The following is a 10,345-nucleotide window of genomic DNA, read 5'->3' on the forward strand; positions in this document are numbered from 1 at the left end:
GTCTCCAAACACGAGATGAATTAGAGATGTAGTGATGTGGTAATATAAACTGTTAAAAAAATGATTCATGCATGAGTATGATTAACTCTCTCCCTGTTCTCTATCTTGTTTATCTAAATATAAATCACCATAGTAATTTACATTATTTGCATTACTGTTAATTTAATTAAAACCAACTAAAAACCTAAAATCCTACTCACCAAAAGTTGTAATTCCAGTTGTGAACCTTTTCCGAGCCCTAAGGTTTGGACGATTCCTTACTCGACCTATCCTACCAAACCCACGTGAGTAAGGTAACTTAACTAAAACGTACGACTATACGGACTTTGGACTTGGGACTTTGGTCTTTGGACTTCGGACTTCAGACTGTGGACCTCGGACTTAATTAATCAAGAAAACCAATAAACGTGAACAATAAATGCGTGTTTATCAAATGGCGCCGCTGCACGCCGAAGGACTCTGGACTTAACGTAATAACTGGAACACATCACGTAAAACCGCCTCCCCTACCTCTTCATTTTTTAAATTTCCATTTCTTTTACGATACTAACGTGTTACGTAACTGTTTGCCTTAACTTTTTCTACTAACAAATATCTGTGAACCAAGTTTTGTTTATTTTTATTAGCACAGTTTAAGTATTCCGTAGGAACTTGAAGTACTGAACTGACTAAAGAGTCTCGGACGAGACTAAATTAGTAGCGCGAGACACTAACCTGGAGTATCAACACTCCGGTTTTCAGGTACATGCCACTTTCCTTTTCAGTACTCTTTTGGACTCTCTTGTCTAGTTTAGCAAGTAAGTTCACAAGCTCGGGAGTTAGTTCGATCGTGTACGAGGAATCGCGGGACACCAGGTTTCAAATCCTTAAACTCCTCAAACTTTGTCGAGGATATTATTTGGTTGTTACTATAACCTGTTTTACCTTGCATGTTTGTGTGTGGCATAAGAACTCTTTGCATATAAATGTGGTTCGTCATTACATATTCACATTAACACGATCAATATGATTCGAATATATTTGGATGTATGTGTAGTTTCAAACCACATGCTTAGAATATTTTTGTATGTGTATGTTACATCAATTCACATACGCGGTATTCATTTGTATGAGTTCGTTCTCGACATTCCCCTAGCTCACATATAACTTACATATAGTCGCACGTATAAGTAATATAGATTTGCATGTGTAGACTTTCTGCGTAAACTAGTACATGTTAGTTAGTTTCTATTTTTGCATCTATCGTTTTTAATTGCATATTTCGTAATCACGTCTCCATAATATATTAATTACGTAAACTAAAATAAAATAAAATAATAATACAAAAATAAAAAAATAAAAAAATAAAAAAATAAAAATAAAAAAATAAAAAAAATCATAGAAATTAAAAATTTCATCTAAATCATCTTAATAACACCCCGCATAATACACCATCATAAATCATCATCCTATTCCATCAGTGCCTAGGAAACTTGAAAAAAATTGAGGTTGCCTAATTAAGGAACATGCTAGCACGAACAACCTCCCTTAATTCTCTCAGGTGACCTGTCTACTGGAATATTCACACGTTATCCTAGCTTACCTACTCAAGTTAGCAACAGCTCAGGAAGACGTGCTTCACCTCCCTCTTTCCTTAATTCTAAAACCTCCAGTCATAACTCATTCCTTATGGACCTTAAATTAAAATTTATATTTGTATGAGACTACGGTCTGGTAAACATAAGGAATTAGAACTTACATATCGGCGTCGGAAATACAATAAACAACTGCTTATGCTATCTCCTAGACATAGTTCCTCCTTCGTAAACCAAGCTCGTCAAACATCTCTGTTGCCGTCATCTCCCGTAATTATGGCCCAGGAAAATCCCACAGTCGAGAAACCCCTTTCGGATTTCTATACTGCCTTACAAGAAGGACCTGCTTCTCGCATTAAACTCGATGCTATTGTAGGTGATTTTCGAATTCCGCCAAATATTTTCGGTTTGTTACCTGTTTACCATGGTCTAGACCATGAAAAACCGTACAATAACCTTATTCGGATGCAACAAGTAGTCACCACTTTCCGCCATCCGACTGTTACCAACGAACAAGTCTTGCTTGGGTTGTTTCCCTTCACCTTAGCTTGATAAAGCTTCAGTTTGGCTCACAGGCGAAGCGCTGCAATCCATTGACACATGGGCCAAACTCGTACAAGAATTCATGATAAAGTTCTATACTCAGAATAAAACTATAGAAATGCTTCAAAAGATTCAATTCTTTCGCCAGCACCCCCAAGAATCCTTTCCGGAAGCATGAAGCAGATTTACTGATCTGCTTCTCGAATATCCCCATCATCAACTCGACACCGCTGTATTAGTCCATTCATTCTTTAATGGTCTCTCTGTCCATCAAAAGGAAATCTTAGATATCATGAACGGCGGTTGTTTCATGGACAAGGGCACTACTGAAGCATACACGTTTCTTGAGAAACAGGCTTCACGAAGCACTCATTGGGGAAACACTGATTCTTCTAGATCTTCTAAAGACACTCCTACCAAAGTTACGTCTATGTTCGAGGTCAAACCCGATCCGGAATTAAAAACTCTGATCGAGTCCCTAAACAAAAAGGTCGATGGTCTTTCGGTACAAGTAAATGATCAAAACCCAAACAGGTCATGGCTACCAACGCTTCCCCATGTCCTCTTTGCTTAAGTCCGGAGCACGCCAATTCTTATTGTCCTTTGGTATACGAGTGCCCTCCCAAACCTTCTAAAGAGGCTTGTGCTTCCAACATCCCTAATACACCTTGGCGACAACATCCGAATTTAGGTTGGGCACCCCTTGCCCAACAACAAGTTCCTCCGGGTATCAACAACGTTCCTGTACGACCACCCGCGAACTACAATTCCTATCGTCAAGGAAATCCTCCGCAATTCCAGCAAGGGCAAAGTAATTTTCCCAACAATGCAAATATAGGGTACCAAAACAACCGCAACCTTGTTCCCGCTAATCAAGAATATGGCTACCCAAATCAACCCGTAAATAATAACTGTGAACTAGTTCCTGCTGTTCCGCTGGTACAATCCACGGTAGATAAAACAAAATAAAACTTTCGACATACATGAATCAACGAAATCAAATCCTAGCTTCTATCCAACAGTCTCTTCAGTTGTTAGCTCAGGATAAAAGTCAAAAGGGCGTGTTCCCTGGCCAAGCAGTTCCAAACCCCAAGCCTACAAACACTGCCTTTGAACTCAACAATGCACCAGGATCTAGTAATCTAAGCCAGGGTGAGGTAAATGCCATTACCACTCTTCGTTCTGGCCGAACCATCGACAATAAAATACGTATGCCAGACGAGGAATTAACAGAAATCACGGCTGACGTCCTTCCAACTCCTACTTCGCAACCTATAACGGATGAAGTTGTACCTTTCAATTCTACACCCACGTCCCTAGGAAAAGACGCCACTTATCCTTATGCGCGATTCCACCCAAAAGCTCTGTTCCCTGCCCATTTGGTAAAGAACAAATGTGACGAACATTTCGATGAGATTCGTGAAACCTTCAAAAATTTGACCATAAACTTACCTTTCCTAGATGCGCTTAAGCATTTACCCAAGCATGCCAAGTTTTTGAAGGACATGTGCACCACCAAACGACGTACGAATGTTCCTTAACAATCCTTCCTCACTGAGCAGTTTCCCTCGATTACCACTACCAATGGTGTGGTAAAGTACAAGGACCCAGGTCGACCAACTGTACCATGCATGTTGGGCGATAAGTATACCGCTACCGCACTTTTAGACCTAGGTGCCAGTGTTAACCTACTTCCCTACTACTTATTTAAGCAGTTAGGTCTTCATGAATTAAAACCTACCAATATGACTCTGCAACTCGCGGATCGCTCCATCAAGTACCCAAAGGAAATAGTAGAGAACGTCATAGTCAAGGTCCAAGATTTTTACTACTCAGTTGATTTTGTCATTTTAGATACTGAAGTGGACTGTGACTCCATTCCTATCATCTTGGGACGTCCTTTTCTTGCAACTGTTAATGCTCTCATCAATTGTCGGGACGGTTCAATGACATTGTCTTTGGGGAACTTTTCTGTCGAACTCAACGTATTCAAATTAATGAAGCAATTTCCCGATCCTATAATGGAGGGCGAGATTAGTTTGGTTAATAATCTGGAACATGATTATTTCATAAACTCTTTTCCCCCAGACGAGATACACCAATTTCTTTCTTTTCATAATCCTGAGTTTGATGATGACTCGTATATAAAGGATGTCCACACATTATTAGAGTCGGTACCACTATTCGATCCTACTGCTGCATTGCAAACTGATTCAGATGAACCGGATTCGCTCTTTTCCATTGAAGAGATGATCCCTCACGAATCCTTGATCCCCAATCCTCCAACTCCAGATTTAAAACCTCTACCCTTTGATTTGAAGTACGTGCATCTCGATCTCGATGGTAGTCACCCTATAATAATTTCTGCTCACTTGACTACCGACGAAGAGGCACGTTTGATTCATGTCATTCGTGAACACTGCTCCGCTATCGGATGGTCCTTAGATCATATCAAGGGAATAGACCCTAGCATATGTATGCATCGCATACATCTCGATGACGGCACAAAGACATCGCGAGAACCACAATGCCGCCTTAATCCCACCATGAAGGAGGTGGTGAGAGAGGAAGTTTTACGTTTACTTGATGCGGGTATCATATACCCTATCTCTGATAGTGATTGGGTTAGTCCTGTCCACGTTGTTCCCAAAAAGTCCGGCATTCAAGTTGCACAAAATGAAAATGGTGAGTGCATCTCCACTCGCATTCCATTAAAATGGAGAATTTGCATTGACTATTACAAACTTAATGACAGAACATGTAAATATCACTTCCTTCTCCCATTCATTGACCAGATGCTAGAACGTTTAGCTGGTCATGCTTACTACTGTTTTCTTGATGGCTATTCCGAATACTTCTAAATTGTCATTGATCCCGCCGATCAAGAAAAGACAACTTTCACATGTCCCTTTGGAACCTTTGCATATAGACGAATGCGTTTTGGTCTTTGTAATACCCCAGGCACCTTCCAACGCTGCATGCTTCACATTTTCAGTGATATGGTGGAACGTTATATTGAAGTCTTCATGGATGATTTTTCCATCTACGGAAATTCCTTTGACGACTGCCTATCCAACCTTTCTAAAGTATTAACGCGTTGCGAAGAGAAAAATCTGGTACTCAATTGGGAGAAGTGTCATTTCATGGTTACCAAAGGACTTGTTCTAGGTCATATTGTTTCGAAAGACGGGATAGAGGTTGATAAAGCTAAAATTGTTAAAATTGCTTCGCTACCTTTCCTACGTACAGTTCGTGATATCCGTGCCTTTTTAGGCCACGCTTGGTTTTACAGGAGATTCATTCAAGATTTTTCTAAAGTTGCTCAACCTTTAACTAATCTCCTGCTTAAGGATGCAGTATTCGACTTCAATTTCAATTGCAAACAAGCTTTTGATACTCTAAAAACCGCTCTGACTACCGCTCCTATCATTCAACCCCCTAATTGGTCTCAACCATTCGAACTAATGTGTGACGCTAGCGACTTTGCTATTGGCGCCGTACTAGGCCAAGGACATGATGACAAACCCTTTGTCATTTACTACGCTAGTAAAACTCTTAATGACGCCCAACATAATTACACAATAACTGAGAAAGAGTTCCTAGCTGTTGTCTATGCCTTGGATAAGTTTCGCCCTTACCTAGTTGGAACATCCACTATCGTATATACTGACCATGCCGCACTTAGGTACTTACTCGCGAAAAAGGACGCAAAATAACGATTGTTCCGCTAGATCCTTCTCTTGCAAGAATTCACCCTGGAAATCAAAGACAAGAAAGGAACCAAAAATGTAGTGGCCGACTATTTATCAAGGCTGGTTGGTGACATTAATAGTGATTCTGAAGCAATCTGTGATTCCTTCCCAGACGAATATTTGTACTCTATTTTCTCATCGCCATGGTACGCGGATATCGTTAACTACCTAGCTACTGAGGAAGTTCCTTCCTTTTGGTCACGTCCTGATCATAAAAAGTTCTTATCCACTGTAAAATATTATTTTTGGGATGACCCCTACTTCTTTAAGTATTGTTCCGACCAACTCATTCGTCGTTGCATTCCTGACTAGGAGCACACCGACGTATTATCCTTTTGCCATGAACAATCTTGCGGAGGTCATTTCAGTGAAAAAAAAACTGCAGCCAAGGTATTACAATGTGGTTTTTACTGGCCTACCCTTTTTCGCGATGCACATGAACATTGCATAGCTTGCATTCGTTGTCAGCACCTAGGTCGAATTACCAAATGAAATATGATGCCCCTAAATCCTATCTTGATTGTGGAAATTTTTGATGTTTGGGGCATTGATTTTATGGGACCTTTCATTATTTCTCAAGGTTTTCTATACATTTTAGTCGCTGTAGACTATGTGTCCAAATGGATTGAGGCACTTGCATGTCGCTCAAATGACCATAAGACTGTCGTGAAATTTGTTAAAGAAAACATTTTCTCTCGTTTTGGTGTCCCCAAAGCTATCATCAGTGATGGGGTACACATTTTTGTAATAATTTTTTTGGGTTTTTAATGAAGAAATATGGAGTTACTCACAAGGTTGCTACTCCATATCACCCACAAACGAGTGGCCAAGTGGAAGTCTCCAACAGAGAGATAAAGTCTATTCTGGAGAAAACTGTCAACCCATCAAGAAAGGACTGGTCTCTCCGGTCGGATGCCTTGTGGGCATACCGAATAAAGATTTAAGACACCTATAGGGATGTCTCCTTACCGCATTGTTTTTGGAAAACCTTGTCATCTGCCAGTTGAACTTGAGCATCGTGCCCTTTGGGCCATCAAAAACCTCAATTACAATATCATCGAGGCAGGCGAGAAGCGAAAACGGCAATTAAATGAGCTTGAGGAGATTCGGAGTGATGCTTATGATCTCTCGAAATCCTACAAAGCTAACATGAAAAGAGTGCACGACAAGCACATTTTGCGTAAGGATTTTAAAATTAGCCAAAAAGTTTTATTGTACAACTCCAGATTACACATATTTCCTGGTAAATTGAAAACACGATGTTCTGGTCCTTTCATTGTGTCAGCTGTGAAACATTATGGGGCAATCTCTTTGTTTAATCCACAAGATAACAGCGAATTTCAAGTCAATGGACAACGCCTAAAACATTACCACGAATTACGCTCACCAGATGTTGAACAGACTCTTCTTCAGGATCCGGTCTACACAGACTAGATATTTCGTTTGGCGTACTCAATCTTGTTTTTATAGAGGGTACGCCATTTTGGTAGCCGGGCCATCTTCTATCTTATGATCTCCATAGTTTGTTGAAGTGTGTGGTTGCAAGCGTCGGAACCTTAGTCCACGAAAACTCTATTTCAGAACTGAGTATAAATGTCTTCTACAACACGAGCAAACGTGCTTTTCGGTAAACGATGGGTACCTAAAATTTCACCTCCTTCCTTCTCTTTCCTTTTCTAATCTCTACCTTGCGAACTTCAGCTAATCATTTGGTGTAAGTCTCACTCATCACGAACAGGGAATGGTCGTAGTACTTTTGCTCGTAAACGACGTGCGCGAAAGATGGGCTGGTGTATGCATTGTCAAACACCCTTCTATCTAGGTCTTGACTTCCTATCCGATACTAGTCAGTTTAAGGTATACTTTTGTCTGACACCAGCTGCGCATGATAATCTTCGTCGCCGCACTGTTTCTCCTACAGGTTGGGATTCGTCTTGAGAATCTGACGTTAAAAGACCCGATTCATCTTGAGAATCTGATGTTAAAAGACTCGACTCATCTTCAGGATCTGAAGTTAAAAGACTCACATTGTAGATATGTTTATATTGTTGCCTTTTCCCTTTGCATTAAGTTTTGCACATGAGATTCGTATCCAACCTCAGATGCCGCATACTTGGAACACAAATGGGCAATGAATTCCACCAGACCAACCCTAGAATTGGTTACTTTGAGTTCCCTTGGGGCAGTTTGAGAATAGCCGTATGTAATAAGGGCAATTTTATTAGACCGTAGCGCGCACGGTCCAGGATGGTACCGTCCTGCCCCTAACCCCATAATACATAGAGGTAAAGCCACAGTCTGGCTGGATTGGGTTCGCTCCAGAGCTGACATGACAATTGTCTAAGATTTAAGATGATGACTCTTCTGGACATCCAATGTTTTTCACGAATATCTCCCTTGTATATAAATAAAACCTTTGTTTATAAATAAAACACTCTCTTTCTATTCAAAAACTCTTATGACCTTTGAGGATGACTCATACAATTGGATAACATTTTTCGTGCGGATCATTTTGATATCTCATTCGTCCAATTCGGAGTCCGGACGAGTCATGGGTAAGCATTTGAATTTTTTTAGGCTTAAATCGGGCTTTACGCTTGATTTGGGCTTGGGAAATTTTTTTGGCCCAACCAAAATATCGAATTCTAGGTCCATTTAAACACGAAAAACCCGAAAACACGCGTCACCCTTACATTCTTCTTCTTCCCAAAAAACCGGATCTTGCCCCCTCTCGTTTAAGTCTCGCACGAGATAGGCCCACAATAAATCCAGGTCTCGCGCGAGACTGTTATAACTCCAACCACAATTCCTTTCCGTCAGCAAGTTCCATTTCTTCCCCTCATCATTAATCCATATCCAGCCTTTCCCTAAGACCAGTAATGGCCGGTAACAGGCGTATTTGTGTGGAGAAATTTTTTGGAAATTTATTTGAAAACGGGATGTGTGCTCCATTCTTTGATAATGAAATTCACTCTAGAGGATGGGAGTACTTGTTATATGCTAATGGAGGGCTTTATTCCAAGGATTTGGTAATGAAATTCTACGATAATGGGAGCTTTAATGGCGACCATTTTTGGGTTATCGTCGAGGGTGTGCGCCACGAAGTCACACCTGTTTTGCTCTCCGGGATCACGGGCATTCCTTTGGTCAACCACGTGCTGACTCAGCAGCAGTCCGTGTACCCATGGACTTATGACCTAATGCTCGACACTCTAATCGAGGGAGAGTACAACATAGATGGAAAATGCGATATCGGTAGCAGGCGCGAAAAACCAGTTAGGTTGTGACTCAATGGTTGGGACTCGACGTCATTGGCACCTCGAAGCCCTCAGACATCAATAAGACCTTCCTCCACCTTCTCTGGATCCTCCAGGAGCGAAAGGGTAACTTCTGCATCGTTACCTTTCTTTTTGATATTATTACACATGCCACTCTTAGATCAGCCCCTCTTGCTGTTCTGGTAACACAAGTTATGATTACCTTGGGTTTTCTGTCCGCCACCCCGCTACTCCCTATACCACAATATGAGAATATGCTTGTCTTCAAGAAATGCATACAGGACCCTTGGGAACCCACAGCACCTAGGGCTGCCGAGCACGCTAGCGTACGCTCCTCTCACCTACCCTACTTTGATGAGACTGCCATGAGTAAGATCACCCACCCCATAGAGGCCTTACGTGCTGTGAACAGTGGTATGAGAGACATGTACATTCGCCAGGTATCGATGAGACGTACCTTGGGCGAGTTACGGACAGATATGACCACTCGCCACGAGTCGATAACAGACAGCATGGGCGAATTCCAGCAGGAAATGAGAGCTTCCATGACTGCATTTCAGGACAATATGCTTACTCCTTATAACCAGTTCCAGCGAATGTTCATGGTGAGCCATCATCAGTTTCAGGCTCAGGTGATGGATACTCTTGGTGGTATCCAGGAGCAGTTAGCATCAACGGGAGCTTGTACTGCACGACGTCGTAGGACTCCTGGTTCTTCTTCTGCAGCCCTCGAGGATTCTGCTGCAGCCCCTGAGGATCATCATTAGCTAGTTTATTTTTCCAGTCTTATATAATATTTCTGTCAGATATTTGATTTATGTGTTTGCATTTCCAGCTTAATAGTAGGTTATTTCCTAAAAATTTCTACCTGGATATATTAGTTATGTCTAATATTGTATTATATAGGTAGGAACATATATAATAATATTAGTAATAATAACTTATATAGATATATATAAATATATATATTTTAGATGTCACACTTAACAGCAAAATTTATCGTAAACTAACGTTTTATTAAACGGTCATGAAAACCCACAAAAAACGGTCATGAAAACGCACAAAAAAACGGTCAGAAAATGGTCAGAAAACGGCAAAGTTCTTTCTATAAATAAGTTCAACACTTCCTCCACATTCACTCATTTCATATTTTTCCCTCTACACTTCTTATTCTAAAAAATCGTTTTTAGTCCGCTCC

The sequence above is a fragment of the Coptis chinensis genome, chromosome 2, assembly GCF_015680905.1.
Source record: "Coptis chinensis isolate HL-2020 chromosome 2, ASM1568090v1, whole genome shotgun sequence".
NCBI classification, from domain to species: domain Eukaryota; kingdom Viridiplantae; phylum Streptophyta; class Magnoliopsida; order Ranunculales; family Ranunculaceae; genus Coptis; species Coptis chinensis.